Source organism: Anolis carolinensis, chromosome 3 (assembly GCF_035594765.1).
Source record: "Anolis carolinensis isolate JA03-04 chromosome 3, rAnoCar3.1.pri, whole genome shotgun sequence".
Classification (NCBI taxonomy): domain Eukaryota; kingdom Metazoa; phylum Chordata; class Lepidosauria; order Squamata; family Dactyloidae; genus Anolis; species Anolis carolinensis.
The window spans coordinates 106,329,782-106,356,677 of record NC_085843.1 but is presented as its reverse complement, the minus strand read 5'-3'; positions in this window follow the sequence as shown (position 1 = coordinate 106,356,677).

Below are 26,896 nucleotides of genomic sequence, written 5' to 3'. Positions count from 1 at the left end.
TTTGAATTAAGTATTTTGGAAGTGGTGGTCGTTAGTATACATTATGTCCTAAAGCTTGTGGATATACAATATTTTTGGTTGTTCAATTTTCAGTGTTGATGAATAGATTTTGTGGTTTTCCCACAAATGAAAACCACATATGACTGTCCATGGGAGAAGCATTCAGTGTCAAGATCGATGCCACACACTTGTAATGTTTGTCCTTGTGCTTTGTTGATTGTGATCACAAAAGCTAATCGAATTGGCAATTGGAGGCTGCTGAATTGAAATGGCATATCTGTGGGAATCATTGGTATTTGTTGGTAGTTGGTATATTAGTGTGTTTCTTGTGTATTGTGAGGTGTTGTTGTGTTTTTGTTGGTGGGTTGGGCATGTATCAGATGTATGATATATGTACGTGTTGTCCTCATCTATGGTAGGCTGCGTATTAGTTGGTTTGGCTGTCTGTCATTGGTGTTGGTGGAAGGTGTGCAGGGAATATTTGTGTGACATGTTTTGTGAACGTGTGAGTCATGCCGCATCCTTGTTTTTGTGGGCATATTAGTCTGCCTGCAGATATCTTTCTGTGGGCAATTCTGTTGTTGCGTGGTATTGTTGTTTTGTTTGTGTCTTTGTTGTTCTTCAGTGTTTAGCTGGTGGTTGTGTGTCTAGGTGTTTCTGTGCCTTGGCTGTGGTGGAGATGGGAGATAGGGATTGGATTGGTGTGCTGATACTGAGCTTTGTTTTGTGTGGTTTTGTGTTGCGTGTGGTTGAAAGTAGTGAGGCTAGAGGGGGTCTTTGTGTATAATAATGATGATGATGATTATTATGTCGAGGTTGGATGACCATCTGTAAAGAGTGGTTTGTTTGGGTGCTGCATGGTAGAAGGGTTGGACTGGATGTCCACTTGGGGTCTTTACAAACTGTAGAATTCTATGGTTGTATTATTGTTATTGTTATTATCATTTGCATCGTCATTATTTTGGCTTCACTGGATGGTCATTTGTCAGCAGTGTTTGGATTTTATTGGCATGTGCAGTCCCGAGAGGTGAAACTGGCGCTTTCATCACCCTTGCTTTCTCCTCGGGTGGTCTGTCCTTCCCTCCGCCTTCCGAAGCCAGCGGTGCTTTGGAAAAAAGGCAGAAGAAAAGCAGCGAAAAAACAGTGAGCCCCATTAAGGAACCCGCCGCTTTCGGCGCCCTCTCTCTTTCCTCACGCACGCTGGTGTGGGGATGGTGGCGAAGATGGCTGCGATGGCGGGAACAGGCTAGCACAAGAGAGACCATGGGGGGGGCGTGTGCGGGCCTCATGCAGCATCATGGTCGGTGCAGGCGGACATGGCTTTTTCGTGTTTTGGGCGTTTGGGGGCTATGGTTCTGTCCCTGATGTTTGATTATGTTCTCGGAACCGAGGGGCAAGGATTGTGGGTTGTGTTGTCAAGTTTTATGGTTCTGGGTTGTGTAGTTTCGTTGCCTACTTCTAGGTAAAAAGTCCAGAACATTTTTTTTATATATAGATGTAAAGATGCACATTTTCCAGGTGGAATCGGGTTATAATCACATATTTTATCACATGCTTCTCAGCTGTTAACGCAATTCCACCTGCGCTTTGGTTAAATATTGTTTAGCCACCCCCGCCTTTAACTCAGTTACTTATGGATTTTTAGTCATGTGTAGAAGGGCCCAAAGAGAAACTGATTTCCGACTCATAAGTACTGTCTGTTGCTGTGGATCAACTTATCACAGGTTAATTCTAGCTCCTAAAACTAACATTTTACTCTATTTGTTTACTTGCCTATAATTCTATAAACTTCATCAATATATGTCAATATTTCATTAGAGAAACTGATGAGTTCTCATATGGCAAGATTAAGATTCATAGTTTCTTGTTATATTTCTGCCTCAGAACTCATAGAATTGTAGAATTAGAGGAGACAAGGGCATTCAGACCAAGCCCCTGCCATGCAGGGATACACAATCAAGGCACTCCTGACAGATGATCTTTCACTCTTTGTTTGAAAACCTTCAAAGGAAATTCCACTACACTCCAAGCAGAGCTGTAGCCAAGGGGGAGGTTAGGGGTTCACTCATGAATTTTAACTGGTTAACTGTCATGCTCACTTCAAACGACCGGCATGAAGACAGACCACTGGTAGCTGTTATCAAACAGGATCTTTATTGAAGAACACTCGACATGAACAAAGTCGAGAATGACATAATGTTTACATACAATCACCTTTATCACCTTTGTTTCAACGTCACATCACACGTAAATATCATCACTACAAAACAGTTACTCATCAAAAATGTTTTGGTTTCCCTCCTGAGTTTCCCAGGCTTCGCTGCCAGGTGTTCCGTGTGAGATGTAGAGGAGTGTAATTTGTTATGGCTCCGATTCAAGAGCTTGCAAACTCAGCTCTTGGAATTGGTCCCATGACATGGTACTTCCCCCCCGTCTTACGATTTCTTCTGTATCCCGTTCGTCTTGATCCTGCAATAAAACAAACACAGAAACTATGTATCCACTTTATCCAAAGTACCCATATATTTTTTTAGTAAGCTACGATGGAACACAGGGTGTATTTTCCCTAGGCTTTTTGGCAATTGCAATTGGAAGGTTACTTCGTTTATGATTCCCTGTATTTTAAAGGGTCCAATAAACCTAGGGCTTAACTTTTTTGAAGGTAGTCCTAGTTTTATGTTTTTTGTACTTAGCCATACTAAGTCTCCCCTTTCCAGCTTATCGCCCTCCTTCCTTTTCCGATCTGCAAATGTTTTGTATTTTTTGTGAGCTTCTTTCAAAGCTACAGTCACTTGGTCCCAACATTCTTGCATTTGAGCTTTCCATTTCTCGGCCCCCTTTCCTCCATTCTCTGGCCACTTCGGCAATTGGGGTAAAGGTTGAACTTCGTGTCCATAGATTACCTCAAATGGGGATTTATTTGTTGCGGAGTGAATCGTGGAATTAAACGCTAACTCAGCAAATGCCAACCACTTGGACCAATCATTTTGTCTTTTGTTTGAATAAATGCGAAGGAATTGTCCAAGTGTTTGCTGTGTGCGTTCCACTGCCCCGTTCGTCATAGGGTGGAATGCGGAACTCATGCTCCTTTCTGCCCCTAACATTTCTAAAAACTTCTCCCAAAATTTGGCTGTGAATTGGACACCCCTGTCACTGACCACCCGGCTGGGACATCCGTGTAGTTTGTAGATGTGATTTATATATAACTCAGCCAGTTTTTCTGCTGATGGTAGCTTTGTAAGTGCTATGAAATGGGCCTGTTTGGAGAATAAATCTAATACAGTCCATATATAACGATAACCCTTACTGGCAGGTAATTCCCCCACAAAGTCCATTGCTACACATTCCCAAGGTCTGGTAGGTTCCGCCACTGGCTGCAATAGTCCCATTGGTTTTCCCCCCGGCGGTTTATTCATAGCACAACTGTTTCATTGGTTTACATAATTCTTTATGTCCTTTCTCATTCCTGGCCACCAACATTGTTTCGCTACAGTCTTGGTAGTTTTTGTAATCCCCATGTGTCCTGCACTTTGGTTGTCATGAAAACAATTCAATATTTTGACTCTTAGAGCTGCTGGGATGTATAGTTTCTTTTTCACAAACCATAATCCTCCCTTTTGTTCTCCCTTGTCTGGGTTGGACATAATCCATTGGTCTTCTTCATACGATTGGGCAAGTTCCTTTTCCCAAATACTGCCCTCGTTAATTTTGACTGCGGCCAAATCCTTTTTTTTCGTTTGTGCCCTGGTGGTGACTGCCAAACCCCATTGCTTCTCAGAAAATAAAGTTCCTTCTTTCGCTACGGTTGTGTTCTCATGTTGGGGCATGCGGGAGAGCGCATCGGCCAGAATGTTTCGCTTTCCTTGGAAAAATTTTAATTGGAAATTAAATCTACTAAAGTACTGTGCCCATCTAATTTGTTTAGGAGACAATTTTCGTGGGGATTTTAGATATTGGAGGTTTTTATGATCAGTCCACACTTCGAATGGGATTTCACTCCCTTCGAGGAAATGCCTCCAGCATTCCAATGCTTTCAGTATTGCTAATGCTTCCTTTTCCCATATGGGCCAGCATTTTTCGACTTCGCTAAATTTTCTTGATAAATATCCACATGGCTTCAAATCCCCATTTTGATCCTTTTGCAATAGTACTGCTCCATATGCACAGTCTGAAGCATCACAATGTATTGTGAAAGGCTTCTGCATGTCTGGATGCTTTAAGATGGGTTCTTCGGTAAAGCGTTCTTTTAGAATTTCAAAAGCTTTTTGGCATTCCGGCGTCCAAATTAATTTAGCACCAGGGGCTTTTACTTTTGCAGTTTCCCCCTTCCCTTTCATTTTCAAAAGGTCGGTGAGGGGCGCCGCCAACTGGGCGAAGTCTTTTATGAAAGATCTATAGAAATTTGCAAACCCCAGGAATGATTGTAATTGTCTCCTTGTTTGGGGGACCCCCCATTCTTGTACATCCGATATTTTAGCTGGGTCCATGGCTAACCCATCTGAAGATATTCGATACCCCAAAAAGTCTATTTGTGTTTTGTTGAATTCACATTTAGCGAACTTTGCATATAGCTTGGCTTCCCTTAGTTTTTGTAAGACTTCCTGGACCAATTTAATGTGCTGTTTCTTAGTCTCACTCACTATAAGGATGTCATCTAGAAATACGAATACCCCCCGATATAATAAAGGACGTAGTATTTCATTTATGAGTTGCATGAAGCAAGAGCCCTGTGATGACTCATGGGCCATGTAGTCCCGTTCCTAGTGCTGTTGTGAATGATGAAGAGGAAAACTTGGGTTTTCCACCATTTCAGCCAGAAAAGGAACTATCCCAGCCAGAAATTGAGCCTTTGCACCTGCAGGAGGCTTGTCTTCCAGAAATCTGCCAAACAAGCCCTGAGTCGAGTTCTCCCCCTTTTTCGCGCCGTAATTATTATCTCCAGCAAAAAGGAGTGCAACAAGCTAATCGCAGGAGTTTGAGAATTGCAGCAAAGCATTCAGATGATTAAGCCTGCTGCCATGAGAAAATTTAGGGAGTCATACATCTGGACACAGAGATTGACTTTCGTTTCTGATTCCCCAGAGAAGTGTTCTCTGGTGGGAAAACGAGGCCTATTTAGGTTCCTTGCTCCCGAAGGAATCTTGCGGAGTCAATTCGTCAGCTACCGGAGCAGCGTGTGTGGACAGCTACTCCTGCTTTCAAGCCTTTGTTCCTGTTCCAAGCCTTCGTTCTCAGCCTTGTTTTCTCCCCGGATCTTGCCTTGTTTCCCGGACCTCGCCAAGTAATTTCCACGGATCTTGTTCTTGCTCCTCGTTTCCTTGTTGCCTTGAATCAAGCTTTGTGTGCCAAGAATCAAGTTATTTCCTAGCCTTGCTCAAGTTCATGGACTAAAGGACCTTGTCATCTCCCCTCACTTGCTTGGCAAGTGAGTGTTTCGGTTATTGGATTACAACTTTGGACCTTAATATTTCATATTGGACATTGCTTTTTTGGACTAATTTTGACCTTTCCTGAAAGGTCTACTTCTGGACTATTTCCTATACTTGTTTTTATTAACTTTATATATTTCCTTAATAAAGATATTAGATAGATTCTGGCCTCTGTGTATGGTTACTGGTGCTCTGCAGCCTGGGTCGTGACAAGCCCCCATTTTTTAATCCAAAAGGCAAAACTAAATATTTAAAAAGCCCATAAGCACAGGAAAATGCAGTTTTCCAAGTATCTCCAGGCTTAACCCTCAACTTATGGTAAGTCTCGATTAGATCCAGTTTAGTAAATATGGTCCCTTTCTTCAGTACAGTAATTAGGTCCTTTACTAAGGGCATGGGGTATCTATTGTCTTTTGTAATGGCATTCAAATTTCTATAATCAATGCACAGTCTTAATGAATTGTCTTTCTTCCTCCTGAATAAAACCGGGGCCCCCAAAGGGGAGTTAGATGGCTTGATGAATCCCCGTGCCAGGTTTTTATCAATATATTTTCTCAGCTCTTCTTTTTCCTGAACGGACATGGGATAAACTTTGGGTTTTGGCAAACTTGCTCCTGGTGTGATTTCAATTCCCACTTCTAAATCCCTCTTGGGAGGCAATTTGCTTGCTTCTTTTTGATTAAACACATCTACAAAGTCTCTGTATTCCGGGGGCAATAGTTCTTTAGTTATTTCTTCTGATTCTTCCCCCTCGCCCCCTTCCTCCGCTATCTTACCTATCTCCCATTCCGCTTGTTGTTCTCTGAAAGACATGCTTTTTCCCCTCCAATCTACTTCGGGATTTGCCTGTTCTAGCCACGGGATCCCAAGTATTACATTGTACGTGGCAATAGGGGAAATCAGAAAGGGTACTTTTCCTTCCCATTTGCCTATTTTACATGGAATACCCTGTGTTTCTTTCTTCGTTAGTCCTCCAGCAGCAAGTGATCCATCCAACTGCGAAAACGCAATTGGAACTTTCAGTATTGTCTGCTGGCACTTTAGAGCCTCTGCTAATTCCGGAGTTATAATGTTCCTAGAGCAGCCACAATCTACAAATGCTCTACAGGTGGCTCGATCCTTTAGTCCCGATAAGCAAATTGGTATTACCATCATGCGTCTGTCCTGACTCACCAGCTTCTCCATAGGCTCCGGGGCTTGTATCTCCTCCTCCGCTCGCCTCCCAGCCGCGGGCATGGGTTTCGGGGCTTTTGGTGGTTCCCCCTTCCGGACCCAACATTCCGCCGCCCGATGGCCTGCTTTCCCACACACAAAACAACCCTGTTTGATTTTGCAGTCGTCGCCTTTGGAAGTGGATCCGGGTCGTCCCCCGGGGCGCTCTTGCTTCCTTGCTTCCCCTCGACCTCTCGCTGGCGGTCGTTGCTGGGCGCTGCCGCTCCGGTAGCGCTTTACTTGGGACAGAGTAGATTCTATGCGCCCTGCCAGCTGGATCCATCCCGGCAAAGTCATTGGATCATCTCGGTGTGCTGCCCAACTAAATATCTCTGGGCGCACTCCTTCTTTAAACATCTCGACTTTGGTAACCTCAGACCACTCTGGTACCTTTTCAGCGAGATGGAGGAACTCCTCTGCATATTCGGACACCGTCTTGTCCCTTTGCTTTATGGTTTTCAACTGGTCGCGAGCTCTCAATTGCTCCAGCGGGTCTCTAAAACGGTTCTCTAGGGCAGCTAGAAATCGATGCACCGACCTCAAGCACGGGTCGTGCCTAGCATGTAATTGCACATACCAGCTGGCTGCCCCCCTTTTGAGGGTAGTTCCGATGGTTCCAACTTTACTTTCTTCGGAGGGGAACGTATGCGCGTTGTCGTCCATGTATCCTCTAATACAAACGAGGAAAAAGTCCAGTTCGGATGATTCCCCTCCATATTCTAATTTGAGTTCGTCTCTCCTGGGTCTCCACTCTGCGATGGGTTGCCTTTGGATGGGCGGCATGGGAATGGGTTGCATCGGGTTTCTCTGGACCGGACCCCTGCCCATGCCCAGTCCTGGGGCTGCTATCCTCGCTCTCGATGCTGCTAGCAATCCGCCTCCCGTTGTTGCCGTGGGTCCCTCCGTCCATCTGAACGCAGGCGCCGCTGTTGCTCCTCCGACTCCTCCGAGGCCCCCTGTCGTCCTTTCGTCGTCGGATGCTGCATCCTCCCCGTCCTTAGGGGCATCTGGTTCCTCTCGGTCCTCCCCCACCAACCCGCTGGACCCGACCTCTGGCCCTAATGGTATTTCAACTCCAACGCCAAGCCGGGGGGTTGGGACTCTCGTCGGGGTTGGTGGTCTAAGGGTTCTTAAGGCTCGCTGGCGACTCATTTCCTGTTCCATCCTTTCTCGGAACTCCCGCTCCTGCCAATACTCCTCGCTCTCGTTGCTGCCGACTGCCGTTGGGCTTTGCGTTGACGCGCGCTGGCCCCTTTGGCTCCAGGCTTCGCTCTCGCCCGGTCCTCTTTCGGTGCCGTATTGGGTTGATTCCCTCTGGAGATTCTCCTCCAGCAACGGCACCAACCTTCCCACAGTCTCCGATAGTCGGGATAGGTTGGTCTCCAGAATAGATAACCGTAGTGCCACGGTTTCTGGCATATTCCCACCGGATCCCCAACTGGTCTCCGTAACTGCCGAAATTCCTCTCCCTCCTCCAGGGATTCTGTGGGTCACTCCATTAGGTTTAGGGTAGCCGGTAGAGGAAGCGATGGCCCGTGGCGTTTCCCCTTCCTCCAGATGAACATCTGGTAAGGGGCCCTCTGCCCCCTTCGGGCTCCGATCGCCCCCTCTGCTCATCGTCACTTCACTGCTGCTCCGCAGGAGGGTGAGAATTAGGATTCTCGACTTTATGTCGTGCTCACTTCAAACGACCGGCATGAAGACAGACCACTGGTAGCTGTTATCAAACAGGATCTTTATTGAAGAACACTCGACATGAACAAAGTCGAGAATGACATAATGTTTACATACAATCACCTTTATCACCTTTGTTTCAACGTCACATCACACGTAAATATCATCACTACAAAACAGTTACTCATCAAAAATGTTTTGGTTTCCCTCCTGAGTTTCCCAGGCTTCGCTGCCAGGTGTTCCGTGTGAGATGTAGAGGAGTGTAATTTGTTATGGCTCTGATTCAAGAGCTTGCAAACTCAGCTCTTGGAATTGGTCCCATGACAGTTAACCAAATCCGCATGATAAATCTATGAGAAGCAAAAATAAAATGAGCCCCTCCAGAACTGCAAGCACTATCTCAAGCAAATTTTGACAATTTATTCACACTGTCATTATTTGCAGCAATAGCTAATATAGTGGAAACAACCAAGTTGACCCACCCATAACTGTCAGGCAGATAGGGGGATTTGAAGGCCCTCATGAAGGTGACCAGGCTTGGTGGGGTCGGTTGATAGGGAGGGAGCGGCAAGCTATTTAAGGCTGCTCCACCCCCCTGCTGTGCTCTTTGCTTCAGTGTGAGGTAGGAGGTCAGTTCCTAATGGAGAATTAGGTCTTTGCCTCTTTGCTCCCTCCCCCTCCCTTTTGTAGGTAGGGCAGAGGGTGCGGCCATTTTGTAGGCCTAACTTCCAACAGCTCAGCAGAGCAAGGGGGAGGAGCAGTCAAGCAGTCATTACCATAGGTGCAATCTGATTGGGTGAATGAGAAGTCACTTAGCAACTGAAGATGGGTGGAGCCAATGTGACAGAAGCCAGAGCATTTTTTTTAGTTGGGCTTTGGAATCCTGTCAGTGAGCAGTTGGTTTTTGAAAGTCAGTCAGTTAGGAGTTGGTTTTTGGAGATCAGTCAGTTGGGAACTGTGCTTAAAGAAGGAAATCTCTTTGAGGAAATATAGGGAAACCCATTAAGAAAGAAAGGGCTGAGACCTATATTTTGTGAGCTCTATGGTCTAGAGCACTGCTGTTTAAATCCCAGGAGAAGTGGTTTTAAAAGTAAATTGTTCTGTTTGTGTTTCCTTGGTGAAGGAACATATGTACACAGAAACCATGTTATATAAGTGAAAACCACAAGACTTTAATAAAACCACTAAGCATCTGTACTTTTCAATGTTAATGAAACCATCACGCATATTTACTGTTCAAACTACAAATAAACAACCATTTCTTGCTTCTACTCTGAACAATGTGTCACATCTCTCTCTCAAACATCCTAATATAGAAGAGGCTCCTGAATAAAGCACTGATGGCAGCATTTGATAGAAGTAGCGAGTTCAAATCCTGCACATATTTGGAGGCAGCAGAAATAGAAACCCCGGAAATTCTGGCAAATTTGAAAAATCCTCCCTATTGCATATTTTTGAAACCCCCATCCTCCATACCAGTATATTGAGAAGCCTTCATTTGTTGGTCTCCATTTTGTTCAGACCTCATGTTGAGCTTCATTCCTTTGGGCTGTTGTTGCCTCAGGCTGGGACCATTCTGGATGAGGCCATGTGGTCTTCCCCTGTATCTGAGAGGCCCTCCAGGTTCTTCCTGCTCAGGCTTGTGGCCTAAAAAAACTAGAAAACATCCAATCTGGTCTGTTCTGGAAGCTGTGCTGTCATACTCAGCCTCAGAGCAAGTCACGGACATACACAGACACACTATTGGAAGTATAAATCTTCATTATGTGGCCAACTGCCTGGTTTGGGTGGGATTTTCACCTTATGCTATGTTTCATATTTATATATTCATAGTTATAAATATATATTTATATAGGGTTTCATATTTATATATTCATAATTAATATTTCATTGTATTTTTATCTCATGCTAGGATGCATGCTGGAAGAGGCTATTTGCTTTGCTGCCACAGGGGGTGCCATGTTCTTCAGTGTTTGAAGGGCTTGGCAGGTCCTATTTGTTCAGGCTCATAGTCTAACCCCCTGAAAGGCACAGCCACACTCTCTCAGTCATAGAGTAAGATACATACACTCAGATTAAATATAAATCATTCTATAACTTATATTCATTATGGTGAATATCCTGGCAGGAGCCCCTGATGGTGCAGGGTGTTAAAGTGCTGAGCTGCTGAACTTGCGGACCTAAAGGTCACAGGTTCAAATTCGGAGAGCGGAGTGAGCACCCGCTGATAGCCCCAGCTTCTGCCAACCTAGCAGTTCAAAAACATGCAAATGTGAGTAGATCAATAGGTACCGCTCCGGCAGGAAGGTAATGGTGCTCCATGCAGTCATGCTGGCCACATGACTTTGGAGGTGTCTACGGACCATGCTGGCTCTTTGGCTTAGAAATGGAGATAAGCACCAACCCCCAGAGTCGGACATGACTGAACTTAATGTCAGAGGAAAATCTTTACCTTTATTTTTTATCTGGCAGTGTCTTTTAGGGCTTTGTATTAGTCTTATGCCAAGCCCCATCAATTTGGGGGATTATAATCCCAAAAAAATCCATAAGAAATTTTGTAACTATAAATTACTAATTAACAGTCATTTTCAGTTATTTTAAGACTTGATACTTTGCAACTAAAATAGAAAATTGATTTAATTAAGTCTATATAAAAATATAGAATGAACCCTACTATTTAAATTATTTTGTTATGGAACTATTCTTTGTGATTCACTAAAAAAGTACCCCCCTCCTCGCCCATTCTTTCTGGCTATGGTCCTGACTCCAAAGAAGCATGGTCCTAGAAATAAAGAAAGGGTATGATAACCCTTAAGATTTCAGAGATTAATATTTCACAGATTTCATATTTCACAATGAGACTTCTTATTCTTAACAGAAATATTATCCTGTTCTTTTATTTATTTATTTATTTGCGACATTTATATACCGCCCTTCTCACCCCGAAGGGGACTCAGGGTTAATAATTGGGTTGTAGTTATGTGCCTTCAAGTCATTTCAAATTTGTGATAAGCCTAAAATGGCGTTATGGGATTTCTTGGCAAGGTTTACTCAGAAGAGGATTGCATTTGCCTTCTTCTGAGCCTGAGAAAGTAGAAATTGTCCTAAACTTTCATGGCTAAATGGGGATTCAAGCCCTGGTTTCCAAAGTCGTAGTCCAACATCAGCACCACTGCACCACACTTGTTCACAGTGTAGTGCATCTACTGCATGTTTAATATTTGAGAGTGAACAAGTTGGCCCTTACTTAAAACATAGTAAGTCATATAGGTCTGGAGTCAGATAGGAAGGGATAGAGGGAAGTTCATGGCACCTCCCATGTGCACAGGCTGCAGAATGACCACTATCATACCAATCCACCAACCATGGAATGCTACCACTATATCTACTAAATGATCTGGATGATTTGGAGAGAAAAGAATTATGGGTGAATTTGTTCTGGAAAATGTTTGCACTGTTGTCCATTTGCTACCATCTCAACAAATCTTAAATGTTACAGCTACTGAGAATATAGAGTCAGCCTTCCATATTTGAAGGTGTGAATTTTATGGATTTTCTTATTTTATTAATATGTTATCTCGGAATTTCGAGGTCCTCCAGTAGAAGTTGGCTTCCAGTGAAAGTAGAACAGCTATGTTGGAGGATTTAGAAATCCTAGAGAGATGTTCTCTCAGGTTTTAAAAAAAAAGTATTTTTTAAAATCTGTGGTTTTGGTCCACTTTTTAGTGGGGTCATTTTTTTTAAGCCCAGTCAATGTGAAAGGCCCAGGCTTGGAACAGGAAAACTTTATTTGCACTAGATAAATAGTTTGAATGTTCTGAAAGTAATGAAGTGGGAACTAAAATTGCCATGATGATGTTAAATCTGTGTTCTTGAGAAATGTTATTCTCTGTTTTTAAAGACTTGACAAAAATTGCAAAAAATCCTAGCAAATGAGAGTTCACTTTGAAGGAGAGCAATGTGGCAGCTGCAAAGGCAGTTGTGGTTAGACCTCCAGCAGTCTGCTTGAGCCACACTGGACTGAATCCAAGTATTTATTCTATAGTAAGAGTCTTCACAGTTCAAACTGTAAAAGTGGCTGGTTGACCTCAGAGGTCGGCAGTTCAATGCCTTCTCTTGCAGCCTGTCGGAAGGTATTATCTGAAACAGACGCATCTCTGGGATTAGTACTGTGACAGTTTAGCTCTTGCACGTAATGCTATGAATATCTTGATCATCTTTGGCGACATTAACATTTCCAGATCAGTGATCAGCACTATGTTGAAGAAGAGCCTGGATGTAGGTGAAAAAGCCCCTACCACAAACTCTCAGATTCGTTGTTTCTCAAAATCCCTTCAGCTTTTTCATCCTACCACTTTTTAATTGGTTGCAAGGTATGTGTTTTTGAAATTCCTGAATTGCAATTCATATTGTATAAAAATAATATATGTTTCTCCCCACTGTATTTACAGGGTATTTACTTACTCTTCTCTGCTAGAGAGCTCTGATGCCACTACAAATTACCAATTTTAAGATGGAATTATGGCAGTTAAAGTGGTATCAAAATGCTGTAATTCTGTAGTGTGGATAGTGGCAGCCATTCACATTTTAAAATTTGTGCACTTATTTGTGTTAACGCTTTTCTCTATGAAACACACTACAAGCACTGCTAATGTGAGAGGTGCACTTCGTCTTACTGTACATCTTACAAGATATAAAGTAGCTACTAGGCTTGATCGATCCATGAAAAATTTGATTCTAAACTCGTTTCAAAACTAGAGGGGGCAGTTTTTCGTTTTTGTTGCTATTTACGAATTTTGTCCCCAAAATTTTTCGAAATTAAGGAAAATTCGTTATTTTCGAAATTAATTCGTTAATGGCGGACGCGCATGCGCGGTCGCCCAAAAACAGCCCGGGGGGGGGGGGTCGGGGGCTCTCCTGCTCTCATTTTTTCAGCTATACTGATCAAATTTGGTACAGTGGGAGAACACAATCCACCCTGCTTGTTTGCTAAATTGCAGAGCGTTTGCCCTTTCCTAAGATTTATTGCACAATTTTATAGTTTACTGTGCCCGGCCACGCGTTGCTGTGGTGTATGGGAATTCTTTGTTAGGTAGGTGGAATAACAGTGAATAATAGCTTTGTAGCCTGAAAGCCTGGCCATTTTCTTATGGGAATCCTTGTTTGGTGAGGTGGAATAGAAAGGAATAGGCTTGCTGCTTGGAAGGTTAGGTAGGTAGTTGCCTTTTAGGGGGGTAGAATTGTAATGAATAGCCTCGGTGGTTCAAAGCCTGGGTGCTTGCTATCTAGGGGAATTCTTTGGTTGGTCAGATTCAGCGTAGTATCACTGTTTCAAAGCCTGGTCGCCTTTTTCGAAGGTTAATCTTTTATTGGTCTGGTTGAATTGCACTGAATATCCTTGCAGCTCAAAAGTCTGGCTGTATTTATTATTTTGTATTATATATATTACTAAATATAGAAAGCATGGCACATTGCCTGTTGTGGGTTTTGGCCTTTTTTTGGTGTTGTGATTGTGTTTATTGTGTGATTGTGTTGTAACTTACTGGAGGCAAGAAAAGAAAAGAAAGAAAAAGCCACAGCCGGCAAGGCCCATACCTTGAAATATTGCCCAGGGGGGCCGGCCACCGTTGGCCGGCACGCTTCCCGAAAAGGAAGAAAGAGTGGCCGCCCCCAAGGAGGCTTCTGTGCCAAATCGCACAAAGGGTTAAAGAACGACAGCCGAGAGAGAAGAGAGATGCGGTGCACCACGGGAAATACGACCACGTTGGCCGTGAGGCAGCAAAAACAATAGGAAAGAAAGATACACCCACTGGCGGCAAGGCCCGCACCTTAAAATACTGCTCAGGGGGGCCGGCCACCGTTGCCCGGCACGCTTCCCGAAAAGGAAGAAAGAGTGGCCCACAACTTAAAATACTAGGCCGGCCAACTTTGGCCGGCACGCTTCCCACAGAGGGGAAAAGAGTGGCCCACAACTTAAAATACTAGGCCGGCCACCTTTGGCCGGCACGCTTCCCACAGAGGGAAAAAGAGTGTCCCACACATTTAAATACTGCTCACTGAGGGCCGGCCGGCCACCGTTGCCCGGCACGCTTCCCGAAAAGGAAGAAAGAGTGGCCGCCCCCAAGGAGGCTTCCGTGCCAAATCGCACAAAGGGGTAAAGAACGACAGCCGAGAGAGAAGAGAGATGCGGTGCACCGCGGGAAACACGACCACGTTGGCCGTGAGGCAGCAAAAACAAAAGGAAAGAAAGATACACCCACAGGCGGCACGGCCCGCACGTTGAAATATTGCCAAACGGTGCCGGCCACCGTTGCCCGGCACGCTTCCCGAAAAGGAAGAAAGAGTGGCCCACAACTTAAAATACTAGGCCGGCCAACTTTGGCCGGCACGCTTCCCACAGAGGGAAAAAGAGTGTCCCACACATTTAAATACTGCTCACTGAGGGCCGGCCGGCCACCGTTGCCCGGCACGCTTCCCGAAAAGGAAGAAAGAGTGGCCGCCCCCAAGGAGGCTTCCGTGCCAAATCGCACAAAGGGGTAAAGAACGACAGCCGAGAGAGAAGAGAGATGCGGTGCACCGCGGGAAACACGACCACGTTGGCCGTGAGGCAGCAAAAACAAAAGGAAAGAAAGATACACCCACAGGCGGCAAGGCCCGCACGTTGAAATATTGCCAAACGGTGCCGGCCACCGTTGCCCGGCACGCTTCCCGAAAAGGAAGAAAGAGTGGCCCACAACTTAAAATACTAGGCCAGCCAACTTTGGCCGGCACGCTTCCCACAGAGGGAAAAAGAGTGTCCCACACATTTAAATACTGCTCACTGAGGGCCGGCCGGCCACCGTTGCCCGGCACGCTTCCCGAAAAGGAAGAAAGAGTGGCCGCCCCCAAGGAGGCTTCCGTGCCAAATCGCACAAAGGGGTAAAGAACGACAGCCGAGAGAGAAGAGAGATGCGGTGCACCGCGGGAAACACGACCACGTTGGCCGTGAGGCAGCAAAAACAAAAGGAAAGAAAGATACACCCACTGGCGGCAAGGCCCGCACCTTAAAATACTGCTCAGGGGGGCCGGCCACCGTTGCCCAGCACGCTTCCCGAAAAGGAAGAAAGAGTGGCCCACAACTTAAAATACTAGGCCGGCCAACTTTGGCCGGCACGCTTCCCACAGAGGGAAAAAGAGTGGCCCACAACTTAAAATACTAGGCCGGCCACCTTTGGCCGGCACGCTTCCCACAGAGGGAAAAAGAGTGTCCCACACATTTAAATACTGCTCACTGAGGGCCGGCCGGCCACCGTTGCCCGGCACGATTCCCGAAAAGGAAGAAAGAGTGGCCGCCCCCAAGGAGGCTTCCGTGCCAAATTGCACAAAGGGGTAAAGAACGACAGCCGAGAGAGAAGAGAGATGCGGTGCACCGCGGGAAACACGACCACGTAGGCCGTGAGGCAGCAAAAACAAAAGGAAAGAAAGATACACCCACAGGCGGCAAGGCACGCACGTTGAAATACTGCCTAGGGGGGCCGGCCACCGTTGGCCGGCACGCTTCCCAGAGACAGAGAGAGAAGTAAAATACCTGGAAATGTGGGCGCAAGCCCCTCAGACGTGTATTCATCACGTCTGCTAGTGAACTGTGGGCCCAAGCCCCACTGACCAGGGGGGCCGGCCACCGTTGGCCGGCCCCACGCCCACCACAGAACCCACATGGGGAAGGGCGTGTATTCTTCACGTCTGCTAGTGAACTGGGGGCCCAAGCCCCACTGACCAGGGGGGCCGGCCACCGTTGGCCGGCCCCACGCCCACCACTGAACCCACATGGGGAAGGGCGTGTATTCTTCACGTCTGCTAGTGAACTGTGGGCCCAAGCCCCACTGACCAGGGGGGCCGGCCACCGTTGGCCGGCCCCACGCCCACCACAGAACCCACATGGGGAAGGGCGTGTATTCTTCACGTCTGCTAGTGAACTGGGGGCCCAAGCCCCACTGACCAGGGGGGCCGGCCACCGTTGGCCGGCCCCACGCCCACCACTGAACCCACATGGGGAAGGGCGTGTATTCTTCACGTCTGCTAGTGAACTGTGGGCCCAAGCCCCACTGACCAGGGGGGCCGGCCACCGTTGGCCGGCCCCACGCCCACCACAGAACCCACATGGGGAAGGGCGTGTATTCTTCACGTCTACTAGTGAACTGGGGGCCCAAGCCCCACTGACCAGGGGGGCCGGCCACCGTTGGCCGGCCCCACGCCCACCACTGAACCCACATGGGGAAGGGCGTGTATTCTTCACGTCTGCTAGTGAACTGTGGGCCCAAGCCCCACTGACCAGGGGGGCCGGCCACCGTTGGCCGGCCCCACGCCCACCACAGAACCCACATGGGGAAGGGCGTGTATTCTTCACGTCTGCTAGTGAACTGTGGGCCCAAGCCCCACTGACCGGGGGGGGCGGCCACCGTTGGCCGGCCCCACGCCCACCACAGAACCCACATGGGGAAGGGCGTGTATTCTTCACGTCTGCTAGTGAACTGGGGGCCCAAGCCCCACTGACCAGGGGGACCGGCCACCGTTGGCCGGCCCCACGCCCACCACTGAACCCACATGGGGAAGGGCGTGTATTCTTCACGTCTGCTAGTGAACTGTGGGCCCAAGCCCCACTGACCAGGGGGGCCGGCCACCGTTGGCCGGCCCCACGCCCACCACAGAACCCACATGGGGAAGGGCATGTATTCTTCACGTCTGCTAGTGAAATGGGGGCCCAAGCCCCACTGACTAATGTGTCAACCAGACCATAGCAACACAGTCTGTAGCCGACACAAAGGCACACTCCATGACAGCAAACCGTCAGCGGCCCTGGCCGCACCCTTCCCGGGAGGACACAAGCTAGCTGGCATTCCACAGGGAAATCGTGGACATCATGACATCAATAATGATTGTTCTAATACCACAGTAAGATCTTAATTGTTATTACCCGGCCCATCTTCCCGGAGGGACTCTGAGCAGCTTCCATGGGGCGTGGCCGTCAGCAATACAATGTGAACAATTAAACCCCAAAATTTTATATTTGTTAAAGGAAATGTTGCATCAATAACACATAAAATAAGAAAGCTGTCACAGCATTACCTGCTTAAAAAACAGAGGTGTAAAAACACGGCTCTGTGGCCGAGGGCTGAATAATTGCACATAGATGAGGTAGTTTGAGAGTTAAAAATCAATAAAGTGCAAAATACTCTTTGCCTGGAAACCAATTCTTCATCTGCCAGCGATCCACCCCACAGTCCTCGAAGGCTTTTCGGAACTGGAATGTTTTACGGCTCTGATGTCAGGTTAATGTTTCTATGGCGTTGAACTAGAGGGAAGAGTTGTGTGTGTGTCTGGTGTTATTAAAGGTAAATGACCAAAGCTGGGTTGAGAAGGAAGCCAAAGGGAACCACAGAGATGTATAACTGTCAACAGCATGGATTGGATGAGGAGGGTTTGACTGACCTTTACTTTATTCTTGCAACATCTCACTGTAGGTGTGGACTGTGGTCTGCAAGTTAGTAGAGGTTTTGCAGAGCTGTGTCCACACTACACAAAAAAAGAAAAGAGACTTCATGCAAAAATTGGAGGACCGCATACTGGCATTGTCATCGCAATGCCGTAGTCCAGAAACCTGCAGATGTGAGAGCTTGACCGTTAGGAAGGCAGAGCGTGGGAAAAAATGGCACTTTGGAAAAGAATTCCTTTTTGAAAAACAAGACAGTGCCTGGGAGTGTTAGAAGATCCAACTGGTCCATCCTCCATGTTTTATTGCCCGTCCGATTCAAGGAGGTAGTGAAATTACAGGCATAGCATCAGGATGGCATGGACTTGAAGGAAGTGACGCCGTTGATGTCCAACAGGAATTTCTTTTCTGAATCTGTCCGAGAGTTCTCCATAGATAGTTGAAGACTACAAGTCTTACTTCTGAGTGTAAGACTTTCTGCGGTGAGATTCAACCCTCTTCTATCGTCCTACCAACAAACAGAACCAGCGCCCAAGGGTCACTAGCAGCCGCAAAGGCACACGCCCTGACAGGCAAAGGGCACCGTCCTCGGGCGCGGACAGAGGGCGAGGGGAACCTTAGGCGTCTGTCCCTCGGCAACAGCGTCGACAACCGCCTCTCAAGGTGATGGGACAGTGGAAGAAGAAAATTTAGAAAAGTGGTGGACAAGGCCGAGGTGTCCCGCTTTCAGCGGTGCGGTGATTCCACCCTCTTCTATCGTTGCTGCCAACAAGGCAGCAAGAAGCACTTCCGTAGCCAGAGGACATGCGCCCAGAGGTCACTAGCAGCCGCAAAGGCACACGCCCTGACGGGCAAACGCCACCGCCCACGTGCGCGGTAAGATTGCGGGGGGAACAAAATGCGGTTGTCCCGCGGCCACAGCGTCGAGTACACTGCCTTTAAAGGCGATGGGAAAGTGGAAGAAGAAAATTTAAAAAAGAGGTGGACAAGGCCGAGGTGTCCCGCTTTCAGCAGTGCGGTGATTCCACCCTCTTCTTTTTTTTTTTTTATAATAATTTTTATTGAATAATTTGCAGAAAGTGAAAACATACAAAACAAGTTAAAAACGGGGAATTACAGTGAGGATAAACAGTGTTGGGGGGGGGGAGAAACAAAAAAGAAGAAAAAAAAGGGGGGGTCAAGGTTGGGGAGAGGAGGGGAAGGGAGGGGAGGGGGGGGGCTGTTCCAATACAAAAACTTCCGTTCTTTCCTCTTATATCGGCATTAAATTTTTAACTTTTAAATTAACTTTCTTTCAATGTCCCGGTTCGTTTCTGCATATACCTCTGTTGAAAATACATATCCACTTTATCCCAGTTTGTCTTCTTTATTGGTTTTCCTCTAGTTTCTTTCAAATACCAAGTTAGTTTGTCCATATTCTTTATTTCATCTATCTTCTCCATCCATTGCTCTAGCTCTGGAATCTGTTCAGACTTCCATTGTTTTGCTAGAGTTATTCTGGCCGCTGTTGAAATATATATAAAAAGTTTGTCATCATTTGTGCTCCACCCTATTGAGGTATCCACAATACCTAATAAGTATAATTCCGGTTTTATAAGAAATTTTTTATCCAATATTTTTTGAGCCTCTTCATGAATTGTTCTCCAAAACTTTTGAACTTTTTCACAGGACCACCATTGATGGTAAAAAGAACCTTCATGTGTCTTACACTTCCAACATCTATTCCCATAGTTTTTGTACATCGTTGCCAATTTTTTAGGAGTCATATACCACCTGTGGAAAATTTTTAGCCAGTTCTCCTTTAAATCCCAAGCATATGTGTATTTTAATTTCTTATTCCAAATTAGTTCCCATTCATCAAATTTTATTGGGCGGCCGATATTCCTTGCCCAGTTAATCATACATTGCTTTACTGGTTCGGTTTCTGTGGACCATTCCAATAAAAGGTCGTAGATCCTCGATATCTCATTCTTTCTAATTTGTAGTATCCTATCCCATGTTTCTTCCTTTTCACAAAATCCCATATAACTATCTTTCTTAAATTGTTCTTTAAGTTGGGCATACTGAAACCAAGTTAAATTCCTGAATTTAATTCTCATTTAATTTAATTTTTCATTGTGTATATACCTTCAGATTTTTTTAGTATATCCTTGTATCTTGGCCAGACTTTCCAACCTAAGATATATCTTTGACTCGCTTCCAATGATGAAACCCACAAGGGTGTTTTACTGTAACAACGATTTTTGTACCTTTCCCATATTTTTATTAACGAGGCCCTGATAAAATGGTTGCCGAAATTCTTTTCTACTTGTCTCTTATCTTGCCATAAATAAGCGTGCCAGCCCCTGCGGAGGTCAAACCCTTCCAATGTCAAAATGTTTTCATCTGTCAAGTTTATCCAGTCTTTAACCCATTTCAGGGCGCACGCTTCATAATATAATTTTAGATTCGGCATCCCAAATCCCCCTCTGTTGTTTGCATCTGTCAGCACTGTATATCTAATCCTAGGTCTTTTATTTTTCCATATAAATTTAGATATATCTCTATTCCATTCGGTAAAATTTTTTGTGTTCCTGATAATTGGTAGATTTTGGAATAAGTACAGTAATTTTGGCAAAACATTCATTTTGATAACTGCTATTCGGCCTAATAAAGAGATATTCATAAATTTCCACTGCTCCAGGTCCTTTTGGATCGCCTTCCATTTTACTTGATAGTTGTTCTTTAATAGTTGAGAATTCTTCGCTGTTAATATAATGCCCAGGTATTTAAGTTTTGATGTTACCTTTATACCAGTAAACTCTTGTAATTTTTCTTGGTTTTGCTTAGTGATATTCTTAGTCAAGATTTTTGATTTTAATTTATTTATTTTTAGTCCTGCTAATTTTCCAAATTCCTCTATTTTGTTGATCCAATTGTTTATTTGATATTTTGGTTCTTCAATTATACAAATTATATCGTCTGCAAAGGCACGGATCTTATACTCTTGGCCTCTTATTTTTGTTCCTTTTAAATCATGGTCTTTACGAATGTTGATAATTAAGGTGTTCAATGCAAAGATAAAAATAAGTGGTGACAGAGGGCAGCCTTGTCTTGCCCCTTTTCTATCTTAAAAGGCCTTGTCTGTTGTCCATTAATCAATAGGCTCGCCTCCTGTTTATTATAAATTGCTTCGATAGCGTTCGAAAACTGGTATCCTATATCTACTTCTTTCAACAATAATTTAAAAAAAGTCCAATTCAAATTATCAAACGCTTTTTCCACGTCTATGGCTAATAATGCCACTTCTTTCTCATGGTGGCATTCATAATATTCGATAATATCAACTATACATCTTAGATTTTCACTAACATTTCTACCTGGTAAAAAACCTTTTTGCTCAGGGCCTATCCAATTTTGTAAGAATTCTTTGAATCTGTTTGCGAGTACCGTTGTAAAGATCTTATAGTCTGAGTTGAGTAGGGAGATTGGTCTAAAATTTCTTAGGTCAGTTAAGGTTCCATTTTCTTTTGGAATAGCGACTATATCTGCTTGGGACCAAGAATCCGGGATCACCCCCTCTATTAACGCCCTCTTCTATCATCGCTGCCAACAAGGCAGCAAGAAGCACTTCCGTAGCCAGAGGACATGCGCCCAGAGGTCACTAGCAGCCGCAAAGGCACACGCCCTGACGGGCAAACGCCTCCGTCCACGTGCGCGGCCAGAGGGCCAGAACAACCAAAGGCGGCCGTTCCACAGCAACAGCGTCAATCACAGCCTTTCAAGGTGATGGGACCCAAGGTTTACATTTTGAGAAATTTGTCCAAATTTGATGGTGTTCCTCTGACTTTGAGGATTTGACCCTCTGAGTTATACCGACAAGGCAGCAAAATTCGGTTCGCACTCGACGGAACCTGCGCCCAGAGGTCACTAGCAGCCGCAAAGGCACACACCCTGACGGGCAAACGCCACCGTCCACGTGCGCGGCCAGAGGGAAAGGGGGACCAAAGGCGGCCGTACCACGGCCACTGCGTCGACCACAACTGCTCAAGCCGATGGGACAGTGAAAGATGAAACTTTAGAGAACTGCTGGCCAAAGTCGAGGTGTTGTATTAATCCCCGTGGCAAAACACGTCCTCAAAGGTTCTGATGGACAGATATATCAAAAAAATATGACTCTGGCGTATTCCTTCACCTTAAATGAATATCCGAAGTATCCTCATCAAATATATCACTGCTCTTTCTGTACAGGAACTCTTAGGATCTGGAGAAGTCCAAAAATTCCTGGCTCATGAGGGAAATAATGTTTGAACCCAAAAAATTAAAAAATGGAATTGAATGAAATCCGTACTGTATCCAAAGAGGATGCATATCCTACCTAGGATTTCATGGAGTAATTTCTCACCAAAAATCCTTCTACCTCTAGAGCGTCACTATTGAGGGAGAGAAAAAACTTTGTGACTTCAGACTATAGAGATGGACCAAAAGTAACTTTATTAAGTTCAACAGGGACAAATGAAAGAAACTTCACTTTGTTAAACATAATGTAACTCCAAGCGACATTTCTTTGGACGCCTAGCTTGACAGCACTGTGTGAGAAAACTGTCTGTGAGTCCTCGTGGACAACAACATAACAATGAGCCTACTATGGTTTGCGGCAGAGCAAATATCCAATGGGCTTTAGGCATGCATTAACAGGGGAATATCGTCGTCTAGATCCAAGGCAGTCCTGTTCCCACTCTACTCTGCCGTGGTCAGACCGCACCTGGAATAATATGTCCAACTTTGGGCAACGCAGATAAATGGAGATGCGTTCAAGCTTGAAAGTGTATAGAGGATTCCGACTACAATGAAAAAGGGTCTGATCAAGCAGTATGAGTAGAGGCTTTCTTAGCTGGTAATCATTGTTTAGCCTGCAGAAGAGAAGGCTGAGAGGAGAAATGTTAGCAATGTACAAATATGTGAGGGGTAGTCATAGGGAGGAGGAAGCAAGCTTATTTTCTTCTGCCCAGAAGACAACAGGACGGAGCACTGTGTTCCAACAAGTGGAATGGTGATTCCACCGGAACATCAGGAAGAACTTCCTGACTGTGAAGACTGTTCTGGAGTGGAACTGTCTCCCCTGGACTGTGTTGGGGCCACCTTCTTTTGAAGCTTTTAAGCATAGGCTCGATGGCCATCTGTCGGGAATGCTTTGAATGAAACTTCCTGCGTGTCTGTTGGGGGAGAACTCGATGGCCCATGAGTTCTATTCCAACTCTACTTTTCTATGGTTCCATGATTCAATGATTCGGGAAACGGCCCCTTGTGATTGATGAACCCAAAAACAGCAGTGGGCAACGGTGAGTGATGATAAAGACGAGAAAGGAAGGAAAAAGAGAGAGGAAAGCATTGTAGGTTAGAGGAGAGAGTTGTTTGACAGAGTCCAAAGGGGCAACCCCACCCCTGGCCACCCACCAAATTAGCCAAAGTTACTCTGAAGCAGAGCTGATTAAAGGAGAACTATTGCTCTAAGAGCCGTCGGTGTCAAAATCCAAATCTGGGAAATTCAACACCGGAAGGTTGGCCTTCAGGAAAACCAGTTTCTCAACTGTTTGGGGGTCCAGCAAGCTGCGGTGGGGCGTGACTACATCTCCCGCTAGGCTGAAGACCCTTTCGCTCTGCACGCTCGTGGGAGGACAGCTGAGGAACTGGCGGGCTACGTGTGACAGGTCCGGCCACATGTGTTCGCGTGAAGCCCAATAGGCCAATGGATCACAAGATATTATCTCAGGAGGCTCCTCAAAGTACCTGTTGACCGAGCATTCGGCCGAGTCTACCTTTTGAGCAGAAGCCAGCAAAGAGGATTCTTCAGAGCAGGCTAGTATGGCCACCGTCTCCGCAAAAAATACGTTTCCTGGTCGCTGCTGGAGATTTGTATCCCTACGGCAAACACCTCCCGGCTCCCCGGGACTTTCTGTCTCGCCACTAGCGCTAGTGCTGGGGGTTACAGGCATTTCCGGAAGAGGGGCCGCTGTGCCCGTTTCCTCCACCCTGGCAGCAAAGACCTCCCTTACAAGGTTAACTAGTTGGGCCTTCCACACGGTGAAGTCTTTTGGGCAGACGTTGTACTTTAGCCGGGGATCACACAAGGCCGCCAGCATATGGACTTTGCTGGAAAGAAGTGGCTCAAGGCGTTTCCGTACAGCAAAGGACAACCTCCTCACCACCTCCTGGGCCGGCGGTGTCAGCGGTCCAGCCAGGGAGTCCATTGTTCGACCGGCCCCAAGCCTTTCTAGGTGCCTCCTTAGCCTCAAGACCATGGGCACTGCCTGGCTAAGAAGGGCTTTTGAGTCCGAAAGGGTGTCAGTGGCATGTTTGAATGGCTTTAGTATGTCTACTAGCTGGGAGATGGTGTCCCACTCTTGCTTATTTGGAACAAGTTTGCTAACTGGCGCAACCAAAGTGAGCGAGATGCCGTGTACCGCCTTCTGCTGCTCGACCATGCGTTCAAGCATTTTAAAGGTTGAATTCCACCGAGTTGAGACGTCCTGGAGCAGCTTGTGCTGCGGGAGGCCTTCAAGGCTCTGCCTCTCTCTCAGCTGCCGGGCTGCCTTGATGCTCCTGTGGAAGTAGCCCGCGATCTTTCTACAGCGCTCGATCAGCAGGGAGATGTTTGCGTTGCTGGCTGGCTGCTCTTCTGGGCTCTTTAAACCTTCCTTGACGGTATTGTGAAGCATGTGGGCCATGCAGGACGCATTCTGAAACCCGGCACTTTCAACCGCTTTGATCATATTTTTCCCAGCGTCAGTCACCATAAAGCCCCTCCTCATTTCTTCCGGCCTATACTGCATCCACTCCCCCATAATGTTTTCCAGAGAGCTGCAGATGGTCTCTGCCTTGTGATCTCGATCAACAACCTCCAACGCGAGGAGTGCCCAACGATGGGATGTATCCATACTGCCTTCCTTCTCCCACCAATGTGCTGTGAGAGAGAGGTAGGAATGGCCTCCTCCCAAGCTTGACCAAATGTCAGAGGTAAAATGGATGTGTCCTCCCATGGCGCTACGCAACATCTGTGAAATGCGTTCCTTACAGCCCTCGTACAAGCCGGGAATTACTTTTCTGGAAAAGGTGTGACGGGAGGGGATTTTGTATCGGGGGCACAGCCGTTTCATGAGGCGTACGAAGCCTTCTTGTTCAACCAGGCGGAAGGGATGGTGATCAAGGGCAATCATCTCTCCCACAGTTTGGGTTATCTGCTGGGGTGTGAGTAATGTTTCCCCCGTTTTCTTTCTGGGTAATGGAATGGCCCAATCCTCCAAGGTGGACTGTGTCTGCCTTCCACCATCTTCACCAGGAGAACTATGTGTGCTAATGCTGCCACTGGAAGGGCTTGCAGTTCCCCCTCGTAACGATATGGAGGGATGGTGTCGCTTCAAGTGAGAACTCAACCCCGAGGTCGAAAGATGTCTCAGGTCTCTGCCTCTGCTGATATTTGCCCCACAGTGCCTACAAACAGCCAAGGTAGCACTCTGAGAGTGCACATGGAAATGGTCCCAAATATAAGACCTAGGCCTCCCCACAGCCACTGTGGGGACGCCCACTGAGATAGGAGTCGTGGGCACCCTTTCGTCAGCTTGAGAAAGTTTTTGTTTGGATGGTACAACCTCCTCTACCTCCTCCTCACTGTCAGTAGCGGGTGGAGGGGTGGGGTTATCTATGTCCTCACTATCCACCACCTGTAGTTCCAGGACGGCTAAACCTGTATGTTCCATTGATCTTCCTGTGGTCTCAGCTCTATAAGACAACTGGCTCGGTGTGGAGGGCTGTGTACTTTCTGCATGCGAACAGCCGGCTTCTTCATCAAGTCCACCCACTCCCATAGTTCGGCGTTCCAGACGGATGGGACCCACCCTTACTTTTTTGGCCCCCCACAGTGTCCTGGCTGTGCCTTTACCACTATCAGGACTTGCTCCCCCAGACCCGCGTACAGCTGAACGTTTCATGACAGCAGGAGTGTTTTCAGGAGACAGATGGGGGGATGGAAAGGTGTCGTGGAAGTGTTGAAAAATATTTCTGGTTTCTTGATTGGCAACGTGTTATGTTATTAAGGGTATCTTAACTGCCGCAAAACCGTCTATGTATTTTTTAGCTAATTTTATTTTTTTACAAGGGGATACCTGTACTTTCAAGTTCTGCCAAGGACTAATGGGAGCTGCAGTTGTTTTTGGCAAAGTTGGCTTTTGAAACACAGGAAGCGACCCTTTCACGGAGAGACTGCCCTATTTGAGCAATGAAAGGGCAAAAGTGGGTCCCTTTTTTCCCAAAATGGATTTTTTTGAGTTCTGCCAAGGACTAATGGGAGCTGCAGTTGTTTTTGGCAAAGTTGGCTTTTAAAACACAGGTTGCGACCCTTTCACGGAGAGACTGCCCTATTTGAGCAATGAAAGGGCAGAAGTGGGTCCCTTATTTCCCAAGAAGGATTTTTTGAGTTCTGCCAAGGACTAATGGGAGCTGCAGTTCTTTTTTGCAAAGTTGGCTTTTGAAACACAGGGTGCGACCCTTTCACGGAGAGACTGCCCTATTTGAGCAATGAAAGGGCAAAAGTGGGTCCCTTATTTCCCAAGAAGGATTTTTTTGAGTTCTGCCAAGGACTAATGGGAGCTGCAGTTGTTTTTGGCAAAGTTGGCTTTTGAAACACAGGGTGCGACCCTTTCACGGAGAGACTGCCCTATTTGAGCAATGAAAGGGCAAAAGTGGGTCCCTTTTTTCCCAAAAAGGATTTTTTTTGAGTTCTGCCAAGGACTAATGGGAGCTGCAGTTGTTTTTGGCAAAGTTGGCTTTTAAAACACAGGTTGCGACCCTTTCACGGATAGACTGCCCTATTTGAGCAATGAAAGGGCAAAAGTGGGTCCCTTTTTTCCCAAAAAGGATTTTTTTGAGTTCTGCCAAGGACTAATGGGAGCTGCAGTTGTTTTTGGCAAAGTTGGCTTTTGAAACACAGGGTGCGACCCTTTCACGGAGAGACTGCCCTATTTGAGCAATGAAAGGGCAAAAGTGGGTCCCTTTTTTCCCAAAAAGGATTTTTTTGAGTTCTGCCAAGGACTAATGGGAGCTGCAGTTGTTTTTGGCAAAGTTGGCTTTTGAAACA